Source organism: Ahaetulla prasina, chromosome 2 (assembly GCF_028640845.1).
Source record: "Ahaetulla prasina isolate Xishuangbanna chromosome 2, ASM2864084v1, whole genome shotgun sequence".
NCBI lineage: Eukaryota > Metazoa > Chordata > Lepidosauria > Squamata > Colubridae > Ahaetulla > Ahaetulla prasina.
This window is the reverse complement of record NC_080540.1, coordinates 83,031,894-83,048,443: the sequence shown is the minus strand read 5'-3', so window position 1 is coordinate 83,048,443 and position 16,550 is coordinate 83,031,894. Positions and strand designations below refer to the sequence as shown.

The 16,550-nt window shown below is 40.7% G+C and overlaps 1 protein-coding gene across 6 annotated transcripts in view; it reads left to right on the top strand.

Moving 5' to 3' along the window:
- The first annotated feature begins 11,272 nt into the window (after positions 1 to 11,272).
- HRH2 (histamine receptor H2) overlaps positions 11,273 to 16,550 on the top strand; it is a 47,370-nt gene continuing 42,092 nt past the window's right edge. For 5 of the 6 annotated variants that reach the window (XR_009153735.1, XR_009153736.1, XR_009153737.1 and 2 more), the window contains exon 1: positions 11,273 to 11,444. The gene's annotated coding sequence lies outside the window, so the exon portion shown is untranslated. Of the gene's footprint in view, positions 11,445 to 11,877; positions 12,188 to 16,550 lie in introns of all 6 variants that reach the window. The other variant, XM_058171600.1, reaches the window with a different exon arrangement.

The window sequence follows — 16,550 nt, the reverse complement described above, 5'->3', positions numbered from 1 at the left end:
CAAGTTTGTAGACCCCTGTGCTAACCAATCACTTTTTTCATCCATTCCTTGGTGTCTGAATGACCTCATTCCTTTTTCTGCTGTCTCTTATCTTGTTGGATGGCATTCATGCACAATGTTACAATTTTTTAAAAAAAATATCGTATTTTTCTCACTGTAAGACACACCGGACCATAAGACACACATTAGCTTTAGAGGAGGAAAACAAGAAAAAAATATCTGTGTCTGCTTCCCAGCATCCATCTGGTATTCATCTTGCAGCAAACAGCAAACAGCCTGGTCAGCTTCAGCACATTATCACGGCCCCAGCACGTGATTCTCGGGACTCGGCTCCATTGCACCTACCACTAGTCAACTAAACTGAGCTGCTGCTGCCACCACCAGGAAACACTGGAGCCTTCACTGGCGAACAGCTGATTGGCGGTTGGATTGGTCTCCCAGAATACCACCGATCAGCTGTTCTATGCAACGGGGAACACCACTGCCGATCGCCACCAATCACCACTGCTGCCATTCACTGCTGCCGCCAATCACTGCTGATCACCGCCACTGCCATTCTCTGCTGCCGCTGATCACCGCCACCAATCACTACTGCTTCCATTCGCCATGGCAGTGGCAGTGATCAGCGGTGATCAGCGGCAGCAGCGAATGGTGGTGGCAGCAATCAGCAATGGTGGTGATTGGCAGCAGCGAATGGCAGTGGTAGCAAACAACGTCGGCGGCAAAAGGCAGTGGTGGTGAACAGCAGTGGCGGTGATAGGCAGTGAGCACCTGTGGCACCAGCAAACAGCAGCAGCAGTGATCCCCAGCATCTAGAACAGCTGATCGGTGATATTCCAGGAGGCCACACCAACCCCTCTCCCACCACCGCAATATTCGCTCTATAAGATGCAGAAACATTTCCACCCACTTTTTTGGGGTGGGGAAAGTGCATCTTATAGTGCGAAAAATATGGAATCCCTAGTTCTTCCATTATCAACATTTGCTGGGGCAAACATCATTATTAGCCTATACACTCCTATTTCATATGCAGACTTTATGAGATAGATTCAAACAATTCATAATTTCTGACAGACATTTTTGGGCCAAAGCATATCAGGGGTGTCAAACTGGCAGTCTGTGGGCCAGATGCATCACGCACAGGCCACGCCCACTCCAGCTCCACAAAGGGAAAAACTGTTGTGATATGTCATGTGACAGCAACATGACTCAGCAAGCTTGACACCCATTTGCTAAAAGTTATGTAGAAGTACATAACTTTTAGCAAATAACTAAACAAGTTCACACAAGCACAGTAGATGAAATAGGGAGGAGATAACTCCAGCAGCTATGCAATTTCATTTATTCATGATGCAGGTTTTGGTTACTCAGGGACTCAAATATGTGGCCATTGCTGGCATCTAATATCAATAAACACTTTGAGCCTACAAGACATCAGCAGCAAAGAAAATAATAATTGTAGAGATTGACCAGCCTGCCTGACAGCACTTCTTGCCAGTTGGGAAGCTGCAAGCTCAGACATTTCAACATACATCTCCTCCAGCTAAAGAACATGGGGTTGGCGCCAGAGGGTTTGACATAATTTTACCTCCAGTTCGCCGCACACCGAAAATGTGTTTATATAAATAAATATATTTTACATCTATTTTACAGCAAACAAAATAGTCAGGCAAAGAGGTGCATCATGAGTAAAATACAGACCATAAAGGGCACACAGAAGAAAAAAAAATGGGGAAAAAAGGGAAACTCCATCTCCATACCCACAGCAACCAATCACAGTGTAGATTGCCTCACACAGTAGCCAGGACTCTCCAACAAATCAACTATAACTATGTATTCTGGCTCATTGTACAACCCCATTGTTCCAGCTACTAAATTTAAATATGTTAAGAAAATAGAATTGCACTTTGGATTTCCCAAGCTTAGGTAGTAATAGGCAAGAGTTAAGAGTTTGGGGTAAAAACCCCTCAGTCCCATACATGGCCCAGATGCTACCCTACTTTCCCATTAACCTTATTTCCTGCTGGTATATCATTTTCTCTACTACCCCCTCCTTTGCCTTTTTCTTACTTTTATCACTCTGCCCAGGGTCCCATCTTACAACACACTTCTCACACGAAGGAACAGATGGAGCTTTTTAATTAAGCCACCTACAGCCTGATAGCTGATTCAGGAGCCAAAGAAAATATGTTTTCATGTAACATTTACTTCTGGAATGTGTTGACAGAACAAGCTGCGATAACTAGCAACACTGATGTAGAAATTTTAAGTCGGGTTTGTCCACTTCCCGGAAGGGACCACCAGTTGCAGTGCAACTCTTCAATTCAGAAACCAAACAGAACCTCTGCCTTCTGGAGCAGTCTATCACTTTCTATAGGCTGAGAGGCGAAAGCCTGTTATATTCATAGCCTGAATGTCTGCTACTCTGTGGTTAGCCATCCTGGGGAATCTCTGATTGCCAGATTGGATGGACATTTTGTTCTGTGTTCTTACCTGAAGTTGAAATCATTTTTTCTATGTAACTTTACCCAACTTAACTTAATGTTCCAGGGCAGATCTGCAAGCCAGATGACATTGTGCAGGAACAACAGAGCAGCCCTGATTATCAGCCAATCAGTTCCAGACAAACAATTAAAATACAAGTCAACCACAGTGATTTCACTGAGCAATTATAGCTAGTCTGGGGGAAATTATGAATGATAGGCTTTATATAAGAGTCAAGCTGCTATAATCTTACTGTATTGTCTTTCGCATAGATTACTCCAATTCTGAAATTGGCTTCAAAGCAGCGATGCAAAATATTACTGGCTGCTGTACTCTGGTCAGCAACAGTGAACCAGAGCAAAATTCAAGGGCTGAATGCATTTTACAGCTAAGAGTACAAAAACACAGAACCAGTAATAAACTTATTCCGTCTATCCTATTGGTGTTTTAAGGACTGTACGTATTACTTGGCAATAAACCTTGCTGATCTTGATTTGAGCTGGCCTCAGCATAAACATACCATTTAGGCTTTGGGCTGAATGTCTCTATAAAGCCATAGCACATATATTCCATTCTTCATTCATTTTGACAAAAGAACATACAGTATGTTTTACGTGGCTGCTTGTTTTTAATTCCAGAAAATGTACATTTGCTTTCCTCTACAACTTTCCCAAACAAATGTTGTGAAGTAGACCTTGATCAATAAGGGCATACAGGTGGTAGCTCCTATACAATCTAGAATCCTAATAACTCAAGAATCTAAATAGCCAAGAGGAATCCATATGAAGATGCCTTTCAGAGTCCCCAGAAGACACCAAGCTTATCACTAAATATAACTATAATGTGTCAAAAGGATGAAATGTTAAATATATCGTGGTGAGTCATGGTGGCGCATGTTGTAGTCCGTCAGCAGCCTATGGAGCTGGCAATGGAGTCAGATATTATGAGGCTGAGGTGAGGCCAGAGCCATCGGGAAGTGAGGTGTGGACTCCAGAGCCTCCAGAGACTGATAGTAGTGAGGCACAGAAACAGGAGGAGCCTGTTCCTAATGGATGCATGAGAAAATCTGCCAGAAGGCAAGAGCAGCTCAAGCAAAAAGGACAACTCGGGAGTAGGGCCAAGAGATGATTGGCCCCTCCCGTAAGGCTTAAAACAGACCAGCACCGGTGTTTGAGCTTTGCTGGAAAACAACATTGGTAGCTTCGTCTTCTGCTTTGTCTTCTGCTTCATCTACGTCTTGCCTTTATTTTTGTGACTTGTAAATGTTTGCCAAGAAAGGCCTTTGGCAGTTTGCCTAATTGGACCAAGATTTGTGATAGAACTGAGGAATTTGTGTTGGGAGGAATTTGCTTTAATTTGAGTTGAACGACGCTGGGAATGAAGAAATTCTCAGCTGTTTGAATAAAGTTTGTTTGTTTTTTCACGGACTGAGTTTCTTACTACCTACTTGGGCCTGGGTCACAACCGCGCAGTGATTAGAGTGCAGTACTGCAGGCTACTTCTGCTGACTGCCGGCTGCCAGCAGTTTGGCAGATCGAATCTCATCAGGCTCAAGGTTGACCCAGCCTTCCATCCTTCCGAGGTGGTTAAAATGAGGACCCAGATTGTTGGGGGAAATATGCTGACTCTGTAAACTGCTTAGAGAGGGCTGTAAAGCACTATGAAGCGGTATATAATTCTAAGTGCTATTACTATTGCTATATGACTGCGGAGAAATGAACATGTAGTATACACTCACTGCCAATTATATGTTCCTCTGTGTTATTTTTACCAGGATAGGAGTAGGATGGGGATGATGGGAGAGGAATATCAAAAGAGTAGATGTAAATCACCCTTCACCTCCTCAGTAGGGGTTTTGACCACATTTGTCCACTGCAGATTTATTTTAGGTCTTTTAGAGAAAAAAGAGGGGAAAGGAGAGTGTTAGCTAGGCAGGCAGGCACCCCAAAATGCCAGCCAAGATAATTGCAATCCAGTAAATCAGGTCTACTCTTGAATTATGGCCATTATGGACCAGACAGATGGATAAATGACTGACCAATGATTAGTACCAAACTATGACACAAACCTGCAGTTATTGCACTTGCCGGTAATTATTTGTTTATGAAGCTTGAATACTTATAAGCCGATAGTACTGATTCTGTACTATAGGTAGTCCTCAACTTAAGCCATTCAAAGTTACAGTGGCCCTAAGAAAAGTGATTTATGGCTGTTTTTCACATGATCATTGCTGCATCCCCATGGTCATGTGACCAAAATTTGGGTGCTTGGCAACTTGTATATATTTATTATGACGGTTGCAATGTCGGGGTCATTTGATCACCTTTTGCGATCTTCTGATGAACAATTAAATGTAGAAGCCAGATTCAATTAGCAACCATGTTATTAACTTGGTTATTAACCATGTTATTACCGTGTTTCCCTGAAAATAAGACCGGGTCTTATATTAATTTTTTCTCCAAAAGATGCATTAGGGCTTATTTTCTGGTTAGGTCTTATTCTGGGGAAAATATGCAACCATCTGGCTGACAATCTTAACTGGCGCTTATTTTTGGGGTAGGGCTTATATTACCAACATCCTGAAAAATCATGCTACGACTTATTTTCCAGTTGGGTCTTGTTTTCAGGGAAAGAGGGTAACACCCGCAGGAATTCACTTAGCAACTATGTCAAGAGAGATCATTAAATGAGGCAACATTCACTTAACTGTCTTGCTTAGCAATGAAAATCTTGGGCTCAATGGTCAAATCAATGGTCATAAGTTAAGGACTACCTCTATATGATTCGCACTAGTAAAAATATGTTTGTTTGTCATACCAGATTTAGGTGATACCCCTGCTAGTCAGGATCGCTCAATTATCATTCCACCAAGATAGCATCAGTCAATATAACATGAGTAACAGAAACAGGCTTTACATGGCTTTAGCTATGACCAGGTGACCCTAGAAGAGTCTATCAGTCAATAGATGGGAAATGGCCCTAGAGCATTTATTCTTGAAAGCAAGAATCCCATTGCCTAGCCAGTTTCTCAAATAATCTAAAATCTCAAATAACGTGTTTCTCATGGATGGAGACAAAAGATTCCATCGTGATTCTGCATCACATTTTTTAAAGCACAGATATGGTCATAAAAGAGAGGAAGAGGGTGAGGTTTCCTGTTATAATAACCTTGCCTATATTTGGATAAACTAAGCAATCTGACTATACAGTAGCGGGAATTTAGGCATGCAGGTGTTCATCGCACAAAAATGCCACAATAGCAGCTCCAGATATGTGGCTCACTGGGCAACCAAAACCTGGCACTCTGAGGCTTAAGGCGATTTGGAGCTTAAAGGCAGAGTCACTTAAGCAAGGATTATTTTACCGAAAGAAATTAAAATTTACATTCAAAAGGTCAACCTGAGGCTTATGGATTTTAAAAAAGAAGAAGTCAAACAGGCATTTCTAATGCTAAAATTCATTTCTATCAAACTTTCTGCAATGCTGAGATCCAGTTTGCTGCAGCTGGGCTAGAAATAGGGCCTTCATCTGGATCCCTGATATATTTGTATGTTGGAAGCCCTTATGACTCAATTTCCTTTAACCACACAATTAGTTTGGACTAACAGAAAATATAATGAATGATGTGAATAATGTTGAATAGTGATTTTGAGAGGATTATTTGAGAAAATCCTTTCATAAACACTACATTACTTAAAAATCCAACTAGAGCTGCAGAAAGCCTCAGGGAAAGAAATGGTTTGTCAGTTTTGAAATAGTTTCCCATATTTGTATGTCATAGCAGCTTCCAATTATCTTTTGAGGGAAAACTGACTTAGTCCTTCATCCCTGCAGATTTCAAAATTCCTGCCCAAAGCTGAACATTCTGAAAAATGGGCAACCCGTTTTAGCCTCCCCGCCTCCACATTTGGGGAGATAAATTCCTGTTAACTGGAGCAACAAATGCAACACCAGCATGTGCCATATGAATAGTGCACTCATGGACTCGTGCTCTACTTGCTGCTCAAAATATATTTTCTTATATTAAATGTATTTCCAAACCAGCAGATCAGGTCAAATTAGAGCAAAGAATCTCTAATTTGACATAGGACATAGCTCTGGTTAAAGCCAAAGAAAGGCATCACAAGGATTCCACATCATCTTTGAGTGCCTGTTTTACGTCTTTGAGTAAATTAGTTCTACACTTGAACAAAAAATTCTGAATAGACATTCTTCCGTATGAGATAAAACCCCTTTCTGAATTGTTTGTTTATTAAATTTGTTTACTCCTGAATCTGGAACAATTTATAATATAAATAACGCCAAATCTGTCTACAATTAGAATTCTCCACAAGGAAAAACATAAAACCAGACAACCAATAAAAATTATAAATGTAGGCAATAATTGTAGTGAAGAGAGGGATTTCATTCTTCATTACATCAAAATTAATACTCTGCCATAGTGCGACTGCCTTCGATTCAATTCTAGGCTCAGTGCCATATTATGAAAAAAAGGGCCATCTTTTTATCTCTGGTTGTTTCAGGGAAATTAACTTGTGATAAACTAAGCATGAAAAAATATAAACAAACACCACACATATAGAATAATAAAACAACCACATTCCAATAACCAGCAAAATTATAAAACACTAGCAATTTTAAAATGTTTAAATCTTAAGAGAGCATCTTAATTTTTAAAATGTTTTTGAAATTAGCAACACTATTACATTGGTGCTAAGATGCACAATAAGGGAACGGCTTCTTTGGACAGAAAGTGTGAATGCATGCAGAAGCAAAGCAGATCAGAGTCGCAGTTAATGAATGTCATGGACACTGTGCAGAAAGTGTTATCCTATTTAAAAAAAATAGGAAATTACAGGTAGTCTTCCACTTACAACCATTTGTTTAGTGACCATTCAAAGTTACAACAACACTGAAAAAAGTGACCTATAACCATTTTTCACACTTATGACCAGCATCCCCATGGTCACATGATTAAAATTCAGCCACTTGGCGAATGGTTCATATTTATGACAGTTGCAGTGTCCCAGGGTCATGTGATCACCTTTTGTGACCTTCTGACAAACAAAAGTCCTTGGGAAACCACATTCATTTAACAACCATGTGACTGACTTAACACTTGTAGCAATTCACTTAAGAACTGTGCCCAAAAAGTCATAAAATGGGGCAAAACTCATTTAATAACTGTCTTGCTTAACAGAAATTTTGGACTCAGTTATGGTTGTAGATCAAGGACTGCCTGTATAATAAAATCTTAACAAGTGAAAAAAAAAACCCTAACCCTTCAGATTGTGAGGCTCTAAACCAGTGATGGGTTGCTACTGTTTTGCCCCGGTTCAGGCGAACTGGAAGCGGCGGTGGGAGGCTCCACCCACCCGCCCAGATGCTTCTGTGCATGTGCAGAAGTGGCATGCGTGAGTGTGAGCATGTGCATGCACACGAGCAAATCGGTAGCAAACTAAATTGAAACCCACTACTGCTCTAAACTTATGTCTGGACTTGACTCCAACATCAAGAATTAACATTAAAATGCTAAAACAAGTCATGGGAATTAAAGCAAAGGGGCTAAAACCAGAAAAAGAACTCAGTAGCTCATTCAAACATGAAGATCAAGTAACAGCCACTGGGAATAAACCTTTGGACCTTATGAATAGGCTTTACCAATTTACTAATACATTCCATTGCCTGGCAATGAAAAAAGAGTTATCACCGGTTAATATCTATGCTATAAAAAACAGCTTAGACATTGATAATCAGCCTTATCTGCAAATAGTGCCTGGCACTGCATGAAGTAAGAACAAATTTCAGTCTTCCCAAACTGGTTTTCTGTGGTCTAGAGGACTGCAACATCCAAAACACCAGACAGAATTTGGGAGTTCTCCAAATTACAATCACAAACATCTGAAGAATACCAGACTGGGAAAGGCTGACTTATTTTGTAGGGGGAAAAAATCATTTTTTAAAATTATAAGCCACTTCTGACACAGTTTGGGATTCCCTTAAGTCTCAGAGTTAATTCAGTAGTATGAGGAAAGGTTGAGCGCCAACAACTATGAGACCATCCAAGACCATAAGCAGACAAGAACGCATGAAAGCCCAGGAGGAACTTCTTACTTAAGTCAGGATTTGCTGGCACAGAAAACTCTCTTGGGCCTCTTCCTATCCAAAAGAACTTATTGATCTACTGAAACTACTGCAATAGTTTCAGAGACAAGAGAGTGAAGTTCTGTTCCACCCCACATGAGGGTGCTGCCCAGATTCAAATACTCCCTGTTCATATCATGTAATTGCAGACATAAAAGGGAGTATTGAATGTAATAATTGTGTCATTTTGCCACTGTTTTTAAAAATCTGCTTTTTATATGAATCGTTAAAATATGCATTATCCCAATGAAACAAAACACTGAAGTTGAAAAGATGCCCAAGAACTGATTCTCCTGCAGCGTATTTTCCATGCCACATTCTACTTTTTGACAGACCATACTTGGAGAAAATCTGGGAATTCTGATTAATCCATCATGTCATGAGGCAGATCAAGGGAGAAATAGTGTGGGTGCATTTCTTGCTTGTCATTGGCTTGTTTTCAGAGAGACAGATGAGATTTCTGGGCCATATAAGAGTCACTTAGGTGAGATCAGAGGTGGTATTCAGCCAGTTTGCACTGGTTCGGGCAAATCGGTAGTGAAAATTTTGAGCAGTTCAGAGAACCGGCAAATCCCACCGCTGGCTGGTCCCGCCCCTGCCTGCCTGCTTGCTGCTTACCCCTGCCTGCCCGCTCGCCCACTTGCCCTGCCTGCCTGCTCGCTCACTGCTTGCCCCGCCCACTCACCACTCACTCCACCCAGTCACTTCTCATCTCGCCTCCCTGGCATAGCTGCTGTTTTGGTTTGGCTTCTTGTGTGCTGTTGACCCCATGGTCTCTGTGGGCCAGCCAGCTTGTCTGCCTTCTAACGCAGTGCCCAACTGAGCAGCCCTGATCGGCCTGGGTAAACCTGTGAATCACGGCTGCCTCCCACTGTCCCATGTGGCCCTCCCAGCTTGCCTGCCTTCATTGTGGCCTAGACACTGGCCATGTGGCACAGATGATATCCACACCTTGCCTATTCTGCTCACCATGGTTGCCTGTGGCCGAAAGGCCGTGAGGGGGCAGCGTAGGCACAGGAGGGCCGAAGCAGTTTAGGAATGGAGCAGATAGTTCTTGCTGAGCATCGGTCACTCGCGGAGATGCTCCATGTGCTCTCCGGGTCAGCAGCTACTTCTCTCCACTGCTGCTCTTGCTGGGAGAGCATCTTATGCAATTTAGCAGCTGTGAGCCACCACTTTCCTCTAAGTCCCATTCAGAAAACACTGCAGCACAGAGAAGCAGCAGCCATGTTAAATGCTGTTTCTTTCAGCCACAGCGCTTTCCAGATAGGACTTAGAGGAAAGCGGCGGCTCACAGCTGCTAACTTGCACAAGATGCTCTCCCAGCAGTGTGGAGAGTAGCAGCCACTGCCCCGGAGAGCAGATATGAAGGGGAGCAGGCCCTGAAAGGCTGCTCGGTTGAGCCTTGCCATGTGGCAGAAGCTGCCCGCACGCGCATAAGCCATGTTCGCATGTGCACACTCACATTTTGTGAAATTACTTGAAACCCACCACTGGGTGAGATGGTTGGTGTAGAAATGTAATGAATTAAAAAAAAAAGAAAGAATCCCTAATTTACTTTCTAACAGAAATAATTCAACTTAGAACTAATGTGAAAAGTTTACTTTCTTTTAACCTATTGAATTATATTAATAAATATCTGGATGCAAGCAGGAATATTCTACACATCAGATGAGACTTCTGGACCATGTTTTGCAGCTTTAATTTCCTTTCTAACAAAAATAATTCAGTTTAGAATTGCTGAAAAAAGTTCACTTTCTTTTTTCCCTTTGAGTAATATTTCTGCATGCAAACAGAGAAAAAGCTTGCCCACATGTCCTACACATCACTTTTTCCATTACCTGTGCTCTAAGTTGTTTCAGAAAACAAATCTGTTTTCTTTAAACATCCCTTTCGATAAATTATTCATAGGGGCCCAGTAATAGGAGCTTTTTTTCTTTACATTATTCTTACCACAACCTGCTATATTGTACTTGTCAAGCAAAGAAAATCCTGGTCGACTCCATTTATTTATTTATTTATTTATTTATTTATTTATTTATTTATTTATTTATTTATTTTGTCACACAGTATATATAAGCATAAGCATGAAATAACTATACAATATATAAGCATATATATGAGTATGTAATAATTATATTAATTGGATATAATGAAAGGAAACAATAGGACAGGAACGGTAGGCATGCTTGTGCTCTTATGCACGCCCCTTACAGACCTCTTAGGAATGGGGTGAGGTCAATAGTAGACAGTTTTTGGTTGAAGCTTTGGGGATTTTGGGAAGAGACCAAAACTCCATTATGTGCATTAGTGTCTGACAAGCAATGGCCCTGCATTTGGGCAAACTGGGTGTCTTTTTGCTGTTCCCCAACGATGCACATTGTGTAATACTTGACAAGAAGCTGCTCTTGTGAGTATGTTGTTCTGGGATTTTAGGCAGATTTTTCTTGCCTCATATGATGGTGGATTCTACCGACATCACTTTCTTGGAAAGGCAACAGAAAATGCAGCCCTTGAAAATTCTCATTCTGCCCACTCCTTCCTTGACTCACATATGCAAAAATCAGCCAGCCAACTCATTGGTTGCTTTGATAATATGTGGGGGCGGGGGAGAAGTGGGAGGGAAGTAGGAATAGAATTGGAGGCAGCTATCAGTCTTGCTATCAGCCTGGAGAATTTCCTTCTCTGCCGGTAGAAATTCAGCAGCTGAAAGAGACAGAACTTAGAAAGGGCACCGCCAAAGAGAGAGAAAGAGAGTAATCCTCCTGACTATCACTTGCAGCTGGGTTTTTTTATTCCTTCTCTTCTCTGCACAGGTAACGTGATACCTTTTTCCCATCTCCAACTGATGCATGCCTCTTTTTTTTTTTAATAGGAAGCAAGGCAGATAGTTAATTTCTAGATTGGCTCCTGCATTTAGCTTGTCACGTTGTGGGTAAATAGTACAGCCGATCCTTTCAGGAAACGTAATTTCCTCAAACTCCATGGGATACATACATAGGTGAGCAAACTTTTGACCAAGCAAAGTTCCCAAAGTCAGAAGTCATAGTTTAGGCAGGAGAAAAGTATTTTTCCCCACCCAAATGGAAAGAAGGGAGGGAGGGAACAAGTTAAAATTTAGCATTTTATTTTAATTATTAAAGAAACCATCTGTTTGGAAGGCCCTTCCTCTAGCACATAATAAATCTTGCTGTAAGGAATCTCTAAGCCACTAGTGTTCTTTGAAAGAGCATCAACTTACATCTGCAGGTACATGTTACCAATTATGGGAAATATTTTGGATTCCTAAGAAAAGCTTACGGACTACCTTGCTGTGGATTGCTGGGAAGCACATCATCTGTTATGGCAGTTGTTATGAGTTAGCAGCAATGAAGAGGCATGTTAAGAGAACTTCCTGGTACAGTGTCCTTGAACTTGCCCATAACGCCGATTCCAAGACAGAGAATAATGGATCTGTTCAGTAGGTTGTGCATCCATATTTTCTATTGCCATCTTCCTTTCATAGAAGAAAGTAGAAGGAATAATGAGAAGGCACTTTGAAAACTATAATAGGAGGAAGGTAAGAGGAAACAGTGCACCTCATAAATTTGACAGATTGGATGTAATGATATCAACAAACGGCCAAATTTATGAGCAGAACACTTGTGCTACTTTGGAGTATCACAGAAATATAAGCTCTCTTCTGCAATCTCGAGAACTAACCTGTTAGTAGTAGTAGTGGTTAGTACCAGCTAACTTATTCTGAATCTCTTTGTTTTAATTTTGAGCAAGGGTAGGCAGAAAGCAGATCTGGGGCTATCATCAGTAGATCTCTAGGTGATTTTCAATAGGCTTGCGAGAATTTCTGATTCCCAATTATTGAACAATATGCACAACAAAAAATTATTCTCTTCTTGATGTAAATTATTCTGCAAAAAGAAAGCTTTGGGATAAATGGATTGTCCCGTTAACTGCTTCGAGCTCCAATCAGTTGTGCTATTCAAAACAAATTTCCAGTCTCAGAATTCCCTCTAAAGTGAGGAGAATTTAAAAGTGAAAATAGATGAGTTTCCTAACATTGTATGATGGAAGGGACAGCTTCTGAAATGAATTCAAATACCATCCCATCATTTTCAAAAGCATCTAAAAATACACTTCATACTGTCGAGGGTGTTTTTTTTTTTTTAGAAATGTTTGATAATTTCTCTTGTGCCATAAATTCATAAATCACTGCTTGTTGCAGTGAAAAGAAATAATTTTGACAGCATTTCTAAATCATTTACAGTTTTCATTATGTAATTGTGATATATGTTTTTACCATCATCTTGCTATGTTGTCTTAATTTTTAATTCTAAGTGGATGTCAAAGATGCAGAGTCTAAATATATTTGTGAGAAGTTGGCAGTTGTTGAAACATAAATATTTGGGCTAGCTGTAGAAGAGGGATGATGAAAAGTAGGATTATCTAAATGAGAAGTTATTTCAGCTGGAACTACTAAGCACTGGTTGCCAACTGCAGCTTCTTTCTCATTCCCATTAGTTATCTCAGTCTGGAATCATGCTGATTTACAAAGGAACTGCACACACTAATCACTGCATTGAAAAATCATGCAATCCTACTCAAAGTTGATTGACAGTAGGAAGGAAATCACATGTGAGACCAAGAAAGAGAGAATATCTTCTAAGGAGGAAATCATTTATACATTAGAGACAGAGAAAAATTATCCACATTTGTTATGGTTTGCAATTTTCCTGATACATGAAATACTGGGTGCAAGTTTTTCCAAAATGAAGATTTTGTAGAAAACTTCCCCAATATCCAGAAAGTCATTTTCTCTAACATGCAGCCTATATGCATTTTAAACATATCATTTTCAAATACGCGCATCTTGAGGTAGCCAATGACATGCCTTCCCGTCTGTGCTACAATAGTCTGTTTTGGCCGATCTCTCCAAGGAAGTGCATAACATTGAAATCCAGGGTAGATTGCTTTTATAACCCAATGCACCTAACTTAAGAACCATGAGAGATAAAAGGGATAGCATCTTCCAACTGTATCTGTTATTGAAATCATTAATAGGTTTGTTGAACATCTCCTGATGAAAGATCTCTTCATTTCTTAAATAGTGGCAGCCCATTTGGGTTGATGTGGAGATGTGGGGAAAGTTCAGACTGATACAGTGGTGCCATTTTGTCCAGAACAAAGTCTTTTTGGATTCCATGTCACCCATCTCAAAATAGACTTTCCAGCTTTTACTGTGGTTGGGAGGATGTGGGAAAGATTCAAAGGAGCAAGCTCATGCAGAGAAAGAGTTTGCCCATCTATATAAATTATATGAATGAAGCAGCATACTACCTGCCAGATTATTAGCAAGTTAGCTTTGAATTATATTAGATTCTGTGAAGAGAAATGGGAGGAATGAGGGAGAAGAGATCAATTTGTACAGTAATTTAAGAAACATAACTGATGCCAATCAGCTTGACATTAACACCTGGGAAAATTCTGGAAAAGATAATCAAGCAGTGGAGTTGCGACCACCTAAAATGAACAAGGCAGCAGGGGTTTATTAAAAACAGATTATGGCAGGCAAATCTTATATTTTTCTTTAATAAAGTGACTAAATTAGTAGAACAGCAAAATGCTATGGACATAGTATACTTGGGCTTCAGTAAGGCATTTGACAAAGTACACTACAGCTTACTTCTTGATAAGATAGAAAAATGTGGGATAGACAGCATCACCACCCGATGGATTCACAACTGGCTGACCAACCACACCTAGCATATAGTCCTTAATGGAACTACATCTACATGGTGGGAAGCATACAGTTGGGTACTTCACGGTTCTGTCTTGGTCCCTGTGCTCGTCAACATCTTCACCAGATGCATGGGTACAGGATAGATCAGGAGTCGCCAACTTTGGCAAATTTAAGCCTGGAGGACTTCAACTTTGCTGGCTTTGCTGGCTGGGGAATTCTGGGAGTTGAAGTCCGCCAGGCTTAAAGTTGCCAAGGTTGGGGAGCTCTGGGATAGATAGTACCTTGCTCAACAGTAGTGACTATGAGAGAGATTTAGGTGTCCACCACTTAAGTAGGATCCAGCAATGTGCCTCAGCTGCCAAAAAAGCCAATGCAGTCCTGGGCTGCATCAACAGAAGGATAATATCAAGAGCATTTTAGTGACAATGCTCCTTTATTACTTGAGGGGCTATCAATGGGGATTGATTTATTCTCCAAAGTACCAGATGGTAATAATGGATGGAAACTTTCAGTGAATATTTTAAAAAATAGGCTGGATAATCATTTGACCAGTTAGTAGATTGACGATAGCTGGATGGCTTTAAAAGAAGACTGCATAGATAATGTGTGGGTGAAAGATATATGCACATACTTATGTACATTAGCCAATAAGGGCAGTTAAACATAATTTCAGAATCAGTGCACACGAAAGTAATGTTGAGAGTGAAGACAAAAGTAAACAAGTCACTCAATTCCAGTGAGAGAAGAGATGTGATGATTGTATCCTGGATATGCTTTTTGTGTCAAATGCAAACTGGAGAGGAGACCTCTGCATCCTGGATTATTGAAGAAACTCATCCATCCATCTGATTTGGAGTGTGTGTGTGGGGGGGGGAGAAGACATATATGAAGACACACTTACTCCCAATCACAGTCCAAATGGGCACAAGCAGCATCTTTTTTTTTTTGCTGTGTCTTTAGGCAATTATTAAGACAGGCCTAAGGTACCTTTAAGTGCATTGTGGTTAAAGTACTATTTCCCCCTTATTTCATCCTCATCCAAGGGCAGCTTTGTGATCAGTTATTCTTTGTCATTCATTGTTCTGAGGGAAGTCAGGTGACTGCAGTTCCTGGAAGCAGAAGCAAACTAGGGAAGGGCAACAAGGAAAACCACTTTTAGGATAATGGTGTGTACACTGTACTACAAATGAGGAACACTCTTAACTTGTTATTGGAGGAAGGTTTTTGATAAACTGTTGTATATATCTGTTGTGCTTAAACAGACCTTGGTTTTTATCAAACTGAGACACAGCATGGACAAAATGAAGCAGAAATGCTGAAATTTAAAAAAAAAACACTTGGTGCTTATTTATGTGTTAATGTTGCAAACAGCAGAATCGCAATCCCTCTTGACATCATTATAGTACAGCATGGGTGTCAAACTGGTGGCATTGCTGACGTTGCTGTCTCATGATATTTCGTGACGTTTTTCCATTCGTGGAGCTGGGGTGGGCATGGCCTGCATGTGACCCATCCAGCCCATGGGCCGCCAGTTTGATATCCCTGTACTACAGTATCTCTTTCTCTCTCTTTGACAGACACATAGACAGAAATAGCACAAAAGCATGTCAGGAATCTTCCTCCCTATTGAAGCTGGCCGTGCAACAGTGTAGCTTAGAACAGTTGACAGTCACAGTGGTCCTCAGGTGAATTTGTCAGGCAAGTCTTATACTAGGCAAACTGGAAGTTGATAGCGATTGGACCAGGGCCCGCCTTCTGCATAAAAAGTATGCCAATCCACTAGCGAGCAAAGCAATAGCCTGCCTTTTCTGAAGGATTGTTAATACATAATTGTCCTTATGCCTCACTTTTTTTTCTAATTTAGGTTTTTGCTACATAGAACTTGCATCTGCTTCCGCTGGCTCATTGGCATGAGTAGAGTTCAGCAACAGCTGGGGCACAGGCCTTTCCACTTCTGCTTATAGGGCCTTTCTGTTACTTGTAGCATTCCCCAAAGCATATTTAGTTTACTCACATAAATTCCACATTGGAGAGGGGGGGAAAAGATCTGTATATTAGATGGCAAAATGTAAACCTTTCTGATGGCCTTCTGGGAAAAAAATAATTTGGGGGAAGGAATTAAGGCAAAGGAACTATTCCATCTCTACATCAGTGCTTTAATGTCATTTTTCCACAATGATAGGAT